At 40.9% G+C, this 16,947-nt stretch overlaps 1 protein-coding gene and 1 long non-coding RNA gene across 2 annotated transcripts in view; one reads left to right on the top strand and one right to left on the bottom strand.

The window, feature by feature from the left end:
* Positions 1-16,947, top strand: part of cdh11 (cadherin 11) — a 111,195-nt gene that overhangs the window by 18,764 nt on the left and 75,484 nt on the right. The gene's annotated exons all lie outside the window — the stretch shown is intronic.
* On the bottom strand, positions 1,392-15,989 carry LOC105355733. Its single transcript, XR_002291778.2, has 3 exons — positions 14,813-15,989; positions 14,325-14,412; positions 1,392-5,657 (listed from the first exon to the last, which is right to left on the bottom strand). It is a non-coding gene; the product is annotated as an uncharacterized LOC105355733 (long non-coding RNA).

Genomic DNA, 16,947 nt, shown 5'->3' with positions numbered 1-16,947 from the left:
TGCTAGCTAGCATTTTGACGTTTTGACGGACTAACCTTTTTCGGAACAATAGAAGCCCAAATGAAATTCAGACTTTCCCCAAAATAAATATTCCTAAACAACAAATATGAATGTATCTGTAAAATTGATTTATCGCCCAACCCTAATAGGTTTACCTCTGAATTTCCTGTATTAATGCATTTAATCTGTGCTGTATTTCTGGCGTAACTGTGAGATCCGATGTTTTCCCTTTTTATTATTTTGTGCTTTAGGTGATCAAACTAAAGGAAATGAGTCATCTGAATGTCTGTCATTCTCCTCTTATCTTAATCTGGACTTTTTAAACGTCTGCTCTGTCATCCTTTCACATCCTGAAAAGCCCTTTTTCCACCCATTTTAACCCCTAAGGAGGAGCTGAATAATTCATTGGGCTTCGCTGCCACCACTTTTGCTGATGGGTCAGCCACAAAGCCATACATTTGTAAATGAGGCTAATCCACCTTTATTAGGGGTTAGTCCCCTGCATGTGTCCGTGTGTGTGAGTATGTGTGCCAATGTGGTTTTCGTGGTGCCGTGGGGACATTTTTTTTAACTCTTTTGTCTTTTCTTTTTACGTTTTTCATAAAGCCACATCATGAAGGTAAACTTAGTATCTGTATATAATGCATATAAAAAGTAAAAACCTTCTTTAGATGAAGTATAGAATCTACACAAAAGTCATGCAAGCCACAGTGGAGTCCCCTAAAGTCAGTTATCTGTGACTGTGTGTGTTCCTTTATGAGTTCAGGTGGGTCAAGCTTCCTGGTTCTAAAGACAAGAAGTGTTTTGTGTAGGAAGAATTGTGTGTGTGTGTGTGCACGCGCACAAGTGTGTGAGTGTGCTAGCTGTAGAGTGCTGCCAGGATTTGTTGCTGCGCTACCACAATGACCCTTTCATCCAAAGAGCCATCTGATTGTGCGTCTGTGTGTGTGTGTCTGCACAGCCATGAATGTGTCTGTGTGTGAGTGATTTTGCAGCCCCCCCCCCTTTTTGTGCGACTCAATCTCTTTATCTGTCCAGAACAATAAAAGATGGAGGCCTGAAGGCACAAACCGACAGACAACTGGAAGATAAGCAGGCTGACAGAAACACCGGTGAATGTGTCGACGGCGGGTCACTGTGGTGGCCCCCAAACTCACAACGTTGAGAGGAGGCCCTTTTTTTGTTAAGAGCGGTGTCTTGAACTGGAAACAGCTTTGAAATTCCTCAGATGAGCCACACTTCTGAATGCAAATGTGTCCACTTGCGCGATGAACGGAATATAAACGAGAATTTACTCATCCTTGAGAGGGAGAGGAGGGAGTCAAGGCAGCGAGGCAGAAAAGCTCCGTGGATAAAAGTGCATTAAGGCAAATACAGGTGGGAACAGACAGAAAATGCTTAATTAGTTAGCAATGAGGCAGATTTTCAGTTGACGAGAACAGACTGAAATGAACGGCTGTAGCTGTTTGTGGAAAAGTTACTTCCACCTCTGGGAAGCTCAAAGATGGAATAGCCTTAAATCATATCCACTTATATATATATATATATATATATATATATATAAATATAGGATATTTTGGCTGAAGCATATGCTCCTGAGGTTTGTCAGCATTTTCCAGACATTTCGGGTACTGACCATGGAATTTTAAAAAAAACACAGGGAGGGGAAGGAGAGCAGGGGAACTGCGGTTTGTAGGTGGAAAAAGGAAGGAAACACGACAGAGAAATAGAAACATCAAAAAAAAAGAAGAAAAAAAAAGAAAAAGCAGAAGCGACTCCGGAGTGTGTGGTTGGAAAGGTTTGTGTGGAGCCACAAACAGCTCTGTTGAGACAAACCTACTCTGACAGCAATCACAGACTCAAACTACCTACTTTGATGGGATTCTTTACTTCTTTCTCTCTTTTTTCTCCTTCCCCCCCAAGACTCCTAATTTGATGAGTTTTCCATGGTTGGGGCCCCGGCTCCTCCATGTGCATGAACTGGTGTGTTGTTTTGGCAAAATCCCAAGCTATTTTTGGCACTAGATGCATTGGGCATGCTAAGCAATGTCTGGGTTCAGTGTGTCCACCCCCACCTCCCCAACTACTATTACTCATATTTCATATGCTCTCCATTTTCCATGGGCAAACGTTTGGCTCAGCCCAGCTTCTATTTCTCCTTTTCTTCATCTCATAACTGTTGGTGAGGAACCCTCGCTGAAGTTATTGCCCTGAAACCACTGCTTCTGCATTCACGCTCTGCCTTTACATCCAAAGAAAAGCCTCCCCTAAGCACAGTCCTCATCTCAATTTCATTACGAGCGCCAAGGTCACAGCGTTGCTCGTAACGTCAACTCTCAGCACAAACACCAGATGAAAGTCACAGAGGAATAGATGTGAAGTTTCTTTGGCCTTTCAAATGCCAAAACTCATTTATAAGGCGAACAGTTGTACACATTTTGATGTGTGTTTTGTTTCACAGACCCATTTCTTTTGTGAGAATACAATAATACTGAAGGGGGATGGTTAGTCACAACTGCCCTTGTGTGTGGATGGGCCGTCTGTGGGCGAAAAATGGGCAAATCTGTACAGGGCACGCAGGTGGTCCTCACGAAATTGTAAGATTGTAGACCCCTCGGTGGCCCTGCAGGACAAAAATGTTCGTGCACATTTTCTTCTACAGGCACGAGGCTTCTGCAGGTGTGTCGTACAGATGTTTCATTTTTAAATCCCCTGCCATACCTGCATACTACACAAGGGACCTGGAAGTGCTGTCCAGTGGAGAAGTGCATGCTCTGTGCTTAGCTGTTAGAATGGAGGAAATTAGACAATCAGTGGGTAGTGTGTGAGGGCAACCCACGGGCGTCTTATGGGCGCTACACCTCACCTGCACACCCCATGCATGCAGCGTTTGCGTACATATGACCAATTTTGGTCAGCTGGCTGTGTGACACTGCCTGTACATTATTCTTACAAATACTTCACTTACCGCACGCACGACAGTGCTACGTTCCATTTTCATGACGTCCCATCAGGTGGCTTCACAAGTCACAAGGTCGACCCCCGTTCGGGCGCATGTGACCAAGCCACGAGTTAGCATGACATTTAGTTGAAACAAAGGGGACGCACTGAAAAGGGATTTGGTTGTGCTTGGGTGGTCCGGTAAGGGCTGTGGATGAGGAAGTCCTGCTGTTAACCCTTGTGCTATCTTATGGGGTCCAGATGACCCTACCCTCACACTGACATGTTATCCCTACCATGACAAAGGTGGAGAGGAGATCACAAATCATTGAAGAAAAAGGGTTCAGCGTACTGTCTTGTGGGGTCCAGATGACCCCACAAGATAGCACAAGGGATATTATATTAGTGGATGTCAGAGATTTGAGGTAGTAAAGAGCTCCATGCAGGAAGCAGACAGAGGCAACAAGAACAACAGCTCATTTGCATAACACTACAGTAAACTGCAGTTTGAGGGAAGCACGTTTTAATGATGCGTGTGCTGGACCCGCAGGGAGAACCCGCAGGAGGTAAAACACACACTGGCGCAGAATGAGCGGCTAACAAACGAGGCGACTATGATGCAGACAGCTCCTCTGTTTTTCTAGTCTTTTCCGTGGCTGTTGTTTGTTCCTGGTGAACAGTCTGCAGCAGCCGGCAGTCTCCCCAACAACAGACAGGAAGCCACTAACCCGGCTCGCTTGGTGCATCACAATACAGTGGAATGTTTGCCAAAATAAAAGCCTTCTTTGGCGGTTGGAATTCTTGGTGTGAGAGCACAAAGTTGGCGGAAAGACTTACTGAATGAGTTAAGGCAAACAAAAACAACCTCTGCGCTGAGACACCGAGAGACTGAAGAACACATTCAGAAAGGCAAAGATGTGCCGGTGATGTATCTGAGCAAGAGCTTTCCATTCTTTTCCTGCAGACGCCTATAGATCTTGTGACTATCACATCCGTTTATTTTAGTCAACCACATCTGCATTCAGCCTCAACTGCATTCAGAGTCATGTACTAAAATCATGAAAAGGTGCTGAAAAGAACATTGAAACATAAAACTGTGCAAAAATCCCAATTAAAAATCAAGAGTGCAAGTGAAATACACAATGTAAACCTGAGGATTTTGTGCCTGTACATATAATTCAATTTAATTCACCTAAATACACGTAAACACACAACTGAGTTCAAACAGGAAAAGTTCTAACCAATCAGTTCATTTTTCTGAACCAAAATGCTGTTTTTGTGATCAAAGTAAATCTTCCCTTTAACAACTGTCACACTGATATGCAATTATTGTTAGACACACATCTTTAAAGACTTTTAGTAGCTGTTATGATGCCGAGCTTTAGGATATATTTTTATTTTTTGTCTTTCGGCTGTTCTCTTTGGCCGCTACAGCGAATCATCTGCCTCCGTCCGTCTAATCTTATCCTGATTGTCCTCAGAGAGTTCAAAGAGCTCATTTTACAACACATGCATTGCCACAACATGCAGCAACTGAAAACTAGAACAAAAAAAATTCAGAGAGTATCAACCCTGACAAAGCAACTTTAATGCAAAAATGAATTTTGATGACTGATAATGTGTTTTTTAATAGGGTTTACATTGGTTTGTAATGTTTCTGCCTCTTTGTAGTGTTTAAGTGATTATAACATTTAAATCAAAAGTTACACTATAAATAAGTTGTCCTTGGCAAATATAAACAAATGACAGCATAAAATAAATAATGTAGATATCTTAACGTTTGATCGCACCTAATTCACAGAGGGGTAGCGGTAGAAAGGGGCGTGTCAGGGCCGCCATTCCCACTGCTTTTTGGGAAATTATTATTAAGATTACCTGGATCAGGTGTTTAACAATTAAGGAGCTTCAATGACAGGTTAGTTGGAAACCATGGAGGCCTTGAGTTTGAGACCTTGGCTTAGCGCTCCCACCCGACAGCAATAAGACACTGGTCCAAATCCCAGCTGGGACCATTCTGTGCGTCCGAGCATGTGTGGGTTTCCTCCGAGTACTCCGGTTTCCTCCCACACTCCAAAAAGTTAATGAATGGATCTTGCTTGCCCAGCAGTAGCTGGGATAGGCTCCAGCAACCCTGGGACCCTAAAGGGTTTCAGAGAAAGTGTGCTTATCATGAGAAGAGGCACTGACTACTTTGAAACCCTTTTCTTTACTTTTTATTGTACAGTGTCAAACTTTAAATGTTTTTCATGAAGAAAACAGATGAGCAACACGTTTAGAAAAGAAATAACATTTTTAATTTCACAGAGGGATGTATCAGTCATTAGATTAACACCCCCCTTTATATTTTCAGCATCAACATAGTGATCAACATAACCTTCTTTTTTTTTTACTCAAAAAAAAAGTTCATAATTAGTGATGTTAGCCTTTTTTTGAGTCTAAAACAAACGTCTGACGTCACTGGAAATACAACATAGGTAGACTTACTCTACACGGAGGAAAGATGACAAAACATTAAAGCTGCTTGTATTCACAAGAAAACAGGCAGGAGAAAAAGTGTGTGTGTGTGTGAATGTGTGTGTAGGTGGCTTAGCAGGAGAGCTGCAGATCTGTCACGTAAAAAAAATCCCGTTTCTGTCATGGCTGTCCTTGGAGGAGCCACTCTGGGGGTCTGCGCCGCTCCTCCCTTTAATTATTCCTCTCAGCAGTCAGGGTTGTAGCTGTAAACAACCAAACGTTTAGGTCACAAATTCATCTTCAGAAAATCCCAGTTGATCTAAAAATACTGGCTTAAAGGTCTAAAGGCACCTGAGTGATTCGTCTGGATGTTAAATCACTCGGAAGAGAAACCTTGAAACTGCAGAAAAGAGGTTACAGAAAATGGAAAAAAAATAATTTTTACTGTTTTCTGTTTGTTCTAACAACAAATACAAAAACTAGAGACCCCTAGATATTATGTTTTAATGCCAACTTGTCAAAGATTGACTTTGGTTATAAACTTTTCTTTATGCTGTTTGTAGCAGAAACATTCAAACTCTCATCGTCTTAAACCAAAATGACTGTAATGACGACTAGATATGTCATTTTCCATAAAACCACGTTTTTCTGTGAATCATAACACAGCTGGGGCTGTACTCATTTTAAGAAAAGGAAACAAAAAGTAGAAATAACTTGACACTGAGGTGGAGGGACTGTCCACACTTAGCTGGCTAAGATATTCCATGTGAAAAGAAAAATGATAGGCAATAAACATGTTGGGGAAATGTTAGTTCCTGGGAAGTTTAACACTATATACATATATATATATATATATATATATATATATATATATGTGTGTGTGTGTGTGTGTGTGTATGTGCACCAAGGTCACTTCAAATTTGAATTAAAAGTTGACAACTTATACAGTATATTCAGTCAAAAAGGGTATGTTTATGTACTAATTAATCAAAAACTACACAGTAAAAGTACATAAATCTTTGTGAGATGACTTTTAGAACAACTTTAGACTAATCATGGCCATGAATTATGCACCAAACTTTATTCAAGTTAAAACTGGACAATTTTTAATAATATATCATCACTTAAATTTACTATGTTTATGTACTAATAACTCAAAAACTACAGAGTAAAAGTACACAAACCTTTGTAATTATATCATTTTTGCCATTTTTGAAAAAAAGAATGAAAAAGAAAACCCACAGAAAACTAGTCTAATCTGAGGGAAACAAATCTTACATTAATCAATATATAAAACTATAATCATATTTAATTTTAAATAATGAAAATAACAGACAAAAACAGATATTTAGCCTTGAAATGAAGGGAAAATATGTCTTTTCTTAGCATCCTTTTTTAGGGCCTTGAAAATAGATATATTTTATATATTTCACTCGCTGTATTGTGAAAGAAGTATTTAATTTATGTTTCTTTTCTTTCTTGCAGTCATTCTATCTTTTTCAAAGGCTTTATTTGCTTATGACAAGGATACAAAAGTCCTCACACACAAAAACTATTTCAGTTGACATAATTCTGACATCAAAAAGTGAATAAAGACGCATAAAAAAAAAACACTGTGAAAAGAAAATTATTTTCCCTTTTAAGAAAAGCCTTCCATGAAGGAGATGACTCCTCCAGCAGATAGTTCAAATTCTTGATCCAGAAATCAATCAGAGGCTTCATTTTGCTCTTTTGAAAATATGTTTAGCTTGATGAGAATGCTTTAACCCCGGTTAAAGTGGTTTATGCCAGGTGGAGTATCCATTTAACGTCCAACGCATAACCTTATCAATTCTTAGACTAGAGTGGGATTTCATTTTAAAGGCTTGTAACGTTACTAAAGCCAACAGTGGGCTTTAACCTGTTCATAAAACCCTAATTTTCCAATTTAGCCAAACCATTTTTCTATCCAGATATAGGCAGGTAGTGTCACAGCGGTCTTGTAAAAGCACAAACAGACCTTTGAGATCTGCTGTAACCGAACCCTAAAAATAGGTGTGAGTGAAGGAACAGGTTGATGCCCTCCCAGAGAGTTTTGTCCTGGTTTTTATTTCCTTTACTCCGCTTATCTGCAGCCCAGGACACACCCAGCTTCTCTGGACTCTCTCATCTGTCTTCATCTGAAACTCCGGCTCTCTCTGCGAACCCCCTGGGGCTGTTTTGAGAGGATCTGTGACAGATTTCGCTGTGCGTGCTTGTAGCTCTGCAAGCTTTGGGGACAACGACAAGCCGATTGGGCTATTCATCATCAGGTTGGACTTTACAAACAAGCTAAGCATTTTTCCTCTTTGTGTTCGTCCACGCGTCTCTTGACCTAAATAAAACATCCAAATAATGACAGATTAAAGAAAAATCCTGCGTTTGCTCTCTAGCATCTTCTGTAGCTTCTCATTCCTTTCCTGCTGCAGACATGTTGCTGCTGGCACAAACTCTTTCTGCTTTTACGTCTTTATTTACTTTAATTGGGCTTATGATGCCGATGAGAAATGAATTTACTACCTTCCCACTATTGCCTCATTTGTTATTCTGGATAGGAATTTTACTTGCTTGTAAAAATGTAAATTAATTAGTCTATGTGACAAATTCCCATGGAACGAAACTCAAACCAATTAACGTCTCATTAGGGAGTTCACATTATAAATGTGGGCACATCAAACTCATACCAAACACTTTGGCTTAATTGCAATGCCAGACACGTACGGGCAAGCAAAGTTTATTTATGGAGCATTTTTTGCCTCAAAGAATCCCAAAGTTCTTCACAACACAAAAAACGGATAAAACTATGAATATAACTGATCAAAGATCAAATAATCTCAGCAAGATAAAAACCTGAATTTAACTAAAAGCTGCTGGTATAAAAAAGTGCATTTTAAGGGCTTCAGTTGACTGGAAAGAGTGTTCCAGAGTCTGGGCGCCAACGCTTGGAACCCCCCCCCAGGACGGTCTTTGTTTTCCTCGTCTGAGCTGGAATCTGGATGAGAACTCTGGCTGAAAAAGTCCATTTATTGCTCACGTCTTTGAGGAAAAACGTTGTGTTGCAGAGGAGAAAAGGCGCTTTCAAGCTAAGTGGACCAATGGCTACTTTGTCGTACCTCATGGGCTGGATAAAGTCATCCTTGATTTGTAAGCAGGTAAATGCAATGCTAAAAGAACCGATATAAATCGTCAATGTTAAACATATGTTAAAACAACAACTACAAAGAGGCTATGCTACACAGCAGATGTTTACAAAAATGGCTACATCCGGTGAAGCTGTGACAGAAGCTAGCTACGTTTTGGCTTTGGAAATGGCCCAGCGTAGCTAGCCCTTCACCCCTGTGCTATCCGATGGGGTCAAGATGCCTACCATGACAAAGGTGGATAAAGGTGGAAAGATTTCATGTAATCCATGGACACCAGTGAAGATCACAAATCATTGAAGAAAAAAGGTTCAACGCACTGTCTAGTGGGTCTAGATGACCCAACTCCCAACATTAAAGTGCCTAGGATAGCACAAGGGTTACAAGATGGGGAGCTTGTAAAAGAATAAAAGCTGAAAGTAGCTGACATTGTTTGACTAGACTAGAGCAAAAGAAAAAGTTTGAAGAAATAAGTCTGTCAAACGATACAATTACTAGACGAGTAGCAGCATCTGGGGAAACATCTGGAGGGCCTGGTTAACTGTACAAATGACACTTGGTCATTTACGTTATTAAAAACAACTTTTTCTGTTTTTCCATTTTTTTCTCACCAAAATTAGCTCTCAGTCTAGTGTCGAGTCCGCTACACCAACTTTGAGACCCCCTGGTGTAAACAGAGAGCTCTCAATTATTCCTGATGGTAAGGGGGCGGGATTGCTCCACATCAACAGAACCCATGACTTACTGGTCTCAAAGCAGACACCGTTCCACTAAACCACTGTGCTATTAGAAATGATAACATGTCCATATTTCTTAATGAATAATAGATATTAGAGCAAAGACGATACAGAAAAAAAAAGAAGTTTTGTTTTAAATTGACAATTGTAAAGGTTTCCATTGGAGACATTTGACAGGAAAATGTAGGACCTTCATGCAGGGGGGGTTATAGAACACACTTTTCCATTCGACTGCACAGCATCCACAGCAAATGCAGCAGTCTTTGCAAATCACCTTGACCGGTGCAATTCAGCAATCCATTTCTGCATTCCGCCTGCAAGTCTGCAGCGGTTCGTGTTCTCCGTCCCACAGAAAAAACACAAAAGCGAGCTCTCAGAAGCACACACCCACACGTGGCCACACACGTACAGGCAGCAGGAAAGCCACCGCTCTATTATTCCTCTGAAGTAGCTTTTCAGTTCGGTGGCTGCAGGGAGCTCGTGTGTGTGCGGATGAGATTGTGTGACGGGTGGTGGGGGGGCGCTTGAGATGGAGTGTGACACAAACCTTTTTATAAAGCTGTCCCGCTATTTGAGAGTGGGCATGAGTGTGACTGCTGTTGACATTAAATCCTCTGTTTAAGTTCTTTTTTTTTCTTTCTTTTTTAAGAAAGGAACATAAAGGAGACGGGTGGAGACATATTTGTGATCACAGGTGGGAGGAGAGATTAAGGACAGAATGTGATTTCCTGGACTTTTTTTTTTTTTTGTGATTGGCAAAAAAAAAAAAAAAAATGCGACAAAAACATTCAGAAATAAAAACTTTAGAGCCGTCCCGACTCAGTCAGTGAGCAAAACTCAAGCAAACCAGAACAGAAGACACAAAGGAATTTGGTTTCAAACATCGTCTGCCGTGTTGTGCCGCTTGCACACTTCACACATCAGCTAACGTCACTGTTCATTAACAGGCAGATCCAGGTACCGGCACGGGGGGAGGTTTGGAGCAGGGATGCATCAGAATCAAAGAATTGGAAGGAAAACATTTGACACTTGCAGAGTGTTTAATGTGTGTTTGAAGGTGTTTGGGTGCATGAGCTGGAGCGAACACAGAAGGATGAAGCAGATTTCACTTTGACATCAACTTCGTTTAAGTTTTTCAACTTGTTGAGAGGGTGGAGAGAATGTATTCGCTGCAAATGCTACAATAACTAGAAAACAAGGCAACGACAGAGAAGGTTCTCCACCAAATGGCATTTTTTTTTCTATTCTAACGGCAGTTGAGGCTCTAATTGATGACGACAAACCCTATTTCCTAACCGCAGCATCCTCATTGATCCAGTTACTGCTGCTTCTCAGCTCCTCCGAGTCATTACTACCAAGATGAGGCCTACTTCTGAGAGGCAATGACTTCAACGCAGAGCCTCACTCAGCTCCCCTGAGACACTTCGATCCAAACACAAAGACCTGGTGGTGCAGGTCTGCAGAATTAAGTGTTGGTTTAGCCAAAATCTATTTTGAAACCCATGGTTGGGTATCATTTATCATCAAAAATCCAATCGTGAACAGTAATTTAATGATTATACGCATTCAGTTACTCCTCACAACAAGCCGCTGCCGTTTTGGAGAGGAAGAGGAACAAAAGTTTGTGCGCAAACAAAGCCTGCAACACACCAAACAGACAAGGATAAGCTCACATTCATGCGTACGATACCAGTTTAAAGACTCCTTAAACTGGTATCTTTTGTGTTTTAAACATGTTATTGTGGCATTTTTTCTGATGATATATATACCGGTATATATATACTAAAAAAAAAAAAAAAAAAAAAAAAAAACGATGGAAAGACTTTGTGCGACACCAAACCTCCGAAGCTTCACGATGACATGTCCGGCTAACTAAAGGTGAGAGGATGCCCATGCAGCTCTAATACCTTCTCCTCTTATTCTGGTGTGTGCCGTCATCGATCATATTCCAGAGCAAAACTCCACTTCTTTCATGAGCCTCAAATTCATTTGTTACACGTTTGTTCCAGTTACTGGTGAACAAAGACACAAAATTAGGTTACCATTCAGTGACATGCTTAATAATTTACATTAAAAAGCTTGATCACACATCAAAGGACTTTAATTTGGAAAATATAAATAGAGTAAAGAGTGTCAATCATCTGAATCAGCCTGGCAGTAAATCTGCATGTAATCTGATTATTTTACACAGGAGATGGACAGGGCACTGAGGTTCAGGCAAAAGGAAGCAACAGATACAAAAAGTGACCAAAGCATCCAATGATGTTGTACCTACAATTGTTTTAAAGACCCACTCCAATAAAGATTGTGTTTTTAACATGCTCATGTCAATGATGGAGGACATATATAATGAAAAATTGAGCTCAAACGTGTATTGCGAATCCAAAGCAGAGTGAAAAAAAGCAGTTGGAAAAAGAGCTTATTTGTAATGTAGAAACAAAAAAGCTTCCCGCTCCAAATTATTTAGCAACGCAGATGGGAAGGGAAATTTTTACTGAACTAATGCTATAATTATAATTAAAATACCACTTGGAAAGCTTTGACAATAGATCAAGAGGTGATAGGAGAGGGACTTTAAGTAAATGGCATTATGATATGAAATATATATCTCAATGTTTGACAAATGTAGTGACATAAAGCAGCCAGAGTGTAGTCTTTGGTTTGCCCTGAGAAATACTCCATCACACATGCTTTTTGGGGTAATCAGATTACAAGGTAACTGGAAAACAACATTCAAATGGCAGCAGCAGCCTCCTATTCTGCTACTTGACCTTGAAATCAATTTCATGGCAGGTTACAGCATGCGTGTGAGTGTCCTCTTGCAGGGGTCATAACCCGAAGCTGCTGACTGTGTCTCCTTTCCTAAATGAAAAGGCTGTATCACATTACATCCAGCTCAAAGACACACGGTGGATACAAACTGCAAACAAAGTGCCTTAACGCACGGCACATCGTATTACCTGGATGAGGACAAAGATGTTGCAGGGAAACTCAATTCCTTTTTATCATTGGTGTACCCCCGACAGCAGCATTTACTCCAGTTATGCCTGTTAGATCTAAACGCTTCCCAGGCTCACTAAATGATAAAACAGTAAGGCTCTGATTCTGTACACGTTCCAATATCTCGTTACCGACTCTACAGCAACCGTTTTTTTAGAGTAATGTGGTCTTGGCTCACTACTATCCAAAAATGGATTCTAATTATTTTAGTCTTTATAGCTGGTGCGGCTTATTAGCTCCCACCACAACTTCCAAGCTGCCACATGTGGCACTGAAGTGCTCGTATGAAAATATCACAGGGAGAGAAGCTGGCGCCCGCTCGGAGCACCGCATCAGACGGCAGCTTAAGAACATGCCAAATTCAATTTAGTTTGGAGTTTACTGCCCGCCTCAGGTTAGGAGGAAGAGGAGGAGGTGCTGGGGGAAGTAATGACAGGATTGAGAGAGGGAGACAGGTAAAGGTAGAGAGGAGATTGAGAGTAATCGAGAAAGATAAATGAACGTCTATAAATGTCGCTCGTCTCAGCTGTGCCGCAGGGAAGAGCCCGATGATAAAACAAACAATCCATGGACCTAATGGACCTTTTTCATTTTTACTCCCTCCTCAGATGAGGACAGAGTAGAAGACAGGAACAGGGGCTTGCTTGGGTTTCTGTGCATATATTTGTGATCAGATGCAGTTTGAGTTCCACCCCTCCGATCTTCAGGAATGAACTTGACAGGAATTACGACGCGGAAAGAGTATGTGGTAGAATTAGCCGAGAATAAAATCGAGGATTTGGATGTCAGCCACGGCGTGAATGACAAGTTTCACATTTCTCATCATGTGATCCAAATGGCTCCAACTGTTTACTTTCCAAATTCTTATGTTTCCAACGGGAATGGCTTTGAAAGACGAGTTGCACTCGTACATCCGTAACCTCTGTTTCCTGAGAAGCTATTGGATGTCTTTATTCACCACTGCGTACAAAACGGGAGACTGATTCTCTCATGTGGACCCAATCTAAACTACTTTAGTTACTCACGGCTCAGTTACAGCCGGAGTTATACAGACAACACCCACACTTTAGGAGACCAAAGAGTAAAGGTGTCAGGTTATTGATCAGTCTATATTTTTACCCACAACTGTGATCATAAATTGAACGAATGCAGTGCCCACTTTCCATGGCGCCTTGATACACGCCTTTGCATTTTGTGACGTTATGTTTCCTCAGATAGTTCTGATGTGAAAGAGCAAAAAAAATGGAGAAAAATGGAGAATGGAGTCTTGGGTCATTTGTAAAGGTGCTATGGTGCGGTACACGTGGGGTTGAATGGAGATGAACTTTCTAAGGACCAATAAGTACAGGTGAATCATCGGGGCTGTGAGGGCATTATGAGGAGCACAGAAATAGTAGCTCACAGCACAAATCTGAATCTGGCATTTGTAGGCGTGGACAGTAGTTAATTCTGCTTAAATAAGTCCCTGCCACTATGTACGTAGAGGGTTAGCTCAAATATTAGCTTGGGTCCTAAGAGGTTAAGCATGGTTTATAGCCCAGTGCTTGCTCTATTACCCAGAACACACCAAAAATCCATTTGAATTTTCCAGAGTTTCCCATCCTGCTGGTGTTACAGTCTAAAAGACTTAAAACCATTCAAAAAAATGTATACTACATAATGAAGCAGTGCTCACATAGAGCTAAAGATGTCAAAACTCCATCAATGTAGCTTTTATGGTAAATGGCAGATGCCTATACAGTGCCTTACCACCTTGGTTTAAGGGCCAAAGAGCTCTACAGTCACAGTCCTGTTCACCCACTGATGACGGCTTTGCTGCCGAACACAACCTGTAACCACCAGTAACATCGTGGGGTTTAGTGTTTTGCCCAAGGACACTTTGATAGATGTACGGGAAAGGCAAACAACTGACTTCTGATCAGAAGTCGACCGCTTCACCTCTGCACCACGGTCACTTTGTGTGTTCATGTGTCAATATTACAAATAAACCTAGATGATGCTGAGCTGGAATCCTGTTTAGTAGTTGAGCCCTCACCTTTTCTCCAGTTCTATTCGCTTAGTAGAGTTGTTCAAGAATGTCGATCACAGCAGAGACAACCCCAAATCTGCACTTTACCGCGTCTCTGAAAGGGAGGGCCAACATGAACCACATGGCATAAAAACATGATGGAGATAGCTGAAACAAGTTGAGAATAGACACAAGAAGTTTCCTGGTGTCAAATAAAGATTTTAAATAGGAACACAAACAAATGTGATTTCATTTAAACTGAAAAGAATACATCCGACATGTTAAACACAAATGAGCAGACAAAAGACAAAGGGTTCAGTCTGTCTTACGTTGGCGAGAGTTAATATTGCTCACAGTTGCTCAGCTTAACTTTCCATTACTCAGACATATGGCGGTTGTGTCTTGCTGATTTATCAATGCCAGAGGCTTAAAGCGACTCTTAAAATAACCAGTTAAGTCGCCGTTAGCCTAAAAAACAAGCAGATGTACTGTAACTTTGAGAGCAAGCTACTTACAGAGTCTGCCTGCATCCCAGGGACTGAGCACAGAACAGAAATCCATAGACAGTTTTCTGCATCCCTCCGCTCTTCCTCTCCTCTCCCCAGTTGCCTTTTAGAGCTGTCATTGGAGAGTGACCTGCATTATCTATCTCTCACTCATTCGCTGCAGCTCTGTCTTTTTTTTCTGTCTGAATGGAGATTTAGATAAGAGAGTCTGAGCTGCAAGAGAGCACCCGCTGAATACCAAGAGCAGAGCAGGGGGACAAGGGCCAGATTTACGGAGCCATTTGCACCTCATCCTGCAAACGCACTGGTTCAGGTTATTCATCAGGCAACCGGGCTCAGAGGGCAGGTGGACGCGTAATCTGCAGATCATCTTCATTGTCAAGAGGGAGCTTTGCCTGCCTTTGTGATTTTTGCAGGCATGAGAGAATTATGCAAACAACAGGAGGATATATGATTAGTGTGTCTGTGCTAGATTTGCAGAAGCTGATGCTCTTTTGTCGAGTGAAGTTTTCTCCACAGCTCTGTAGTACTTTAAACTGTGAAAGTGTAGGATTTGGGAAGTTTGTGCACTGAAAAAGACGACACTGTTCTTTTGGTTTGGTTGTGTTCACATATGCAACGTGTCACTCTCATGTGCCCTTTCTGCTCACTGCAAGTTTTTCTTTTTCCTGCATTTGTCATTCCCGGTGTGTTCGATTCTGCATCTGGCACACACACACACCCACTCCAACACACACGAGGCCACCATTTGAAATGTCCCCATGGTGATCGATGAGGTGGTGATGGAAATGTCATCTGGTGCTAATACATTTATCATCGCTCATCCAGCCTCATGAATTTTTCCTTTCGGTTTTCAATCATTTTTTGCTCTTTTGCCACCAGAGCATTTGAATGCAGTGTTTCATTGGAGCAACTGAGCCGCTCTCAGAGGAGACACACTGAGAATGCAGGCCTCCGGCACTCTGACTGGACTTGCTAATTAGTGGGCAAGACAATGATAGCCCGTTTTTACACCAGTGATAAAAAAAGGAACCGGGAAACACTGACATGTTATTATAACTAAGCAAAATAAAAGTTGGACAAAATGTCTTTGAAAAAAGAAAAAGTGTTAATTGCCTAAAAACCAAAAACATGCCTGTATACTACAGTATTTTCCAGTACTAGTAGACGCACTCAAAAGCCTCAACATTTTTTCTAAAAAAAACATCAATCCATAGTGCTATTTTCTTTACGAATTGCACATAAGGTCATGTAATATTGTAAATATACTAACATGGCTAACATGTGGCACTGCCAAATTGTGTGTTTTTTTTTTACATTACTAACAAGGTTAAGAGTTAGTGTAGTCACCGTACTGTTTGTTTTAATGGTGTCAGGTTGGAAGTACGGTGTATTGTAAATACGCTAACATGGCTAACATGCAGCACTGCCAAATTGTGTGTTTTTTTTCCACATTACTAACAAGGTTAAGAGTTAGCGTAGTCACCGTACTGTTTGTTTTAATGGTTTTAGGTTGGAAGTTATGTGTATTGTAAATACGCTAATACAGCTAATGTGTAACTGTGTCGAACTGTGTATTTTTGGTGTTAAAGCCAAGGTTAGCGACATCGTTCTGTTTTTTTTTTCCATATGTCGGAAATAAGGGTTTGGTGTTATTGTAAATTAGCTAACCTATTGCACTGTTGGACTGTGTTTTTTCTTACATGTTACTGACAAGGTTAAGAGTTAGCGTAGTCACAGTACTTTTTGTTTTAGCGGAATCAGTTTGATTTTTTACGTGGTGCTAACAAAGTGAGAAGTTACGGGTATTGTAAATACGCTAATGAAGCTAACGTGTAGCTGTGTCTAATTGTGTTTTATTGTGTTACACACAAGTTTAGGAGTTAATCTATTCAAAGTAATGTTAGCGACATCATTCTGTTTTTTCATATGTTGGAAAAAAAGGTTTGGTGTTATTGTAAATGCGCTAACGCGGCTAGCGTATAGCAGTGTTGGACTGTGTTTTTTCTTACATGTTACTAACAAGGCTAAGGGTTAGCGTAGTGACTTCAACATATATCTAATCAATCTGTGTTTTTTAGGTGTTGCAAACAAGGCTGGGAGTTACAGGTATGGTGAACACGCTAACGTGGTGCACCTTGCAT

The sequence above is a fragment of the Oryzias latipes genome, chromosome 15, assembly GCF_002234675.1.
Source record: "Oryzias latipes chromosome 15, ASM223467v1".
NCBI lineage: Eukaryota > Metazoa > Chordata > Actinopteri > Beloniformes > Adrianichthyidae > Oryzias > Oryzias latipes.
This window is presented reverse-complemented; position numbering and strand designations above follow the sequence as displayed.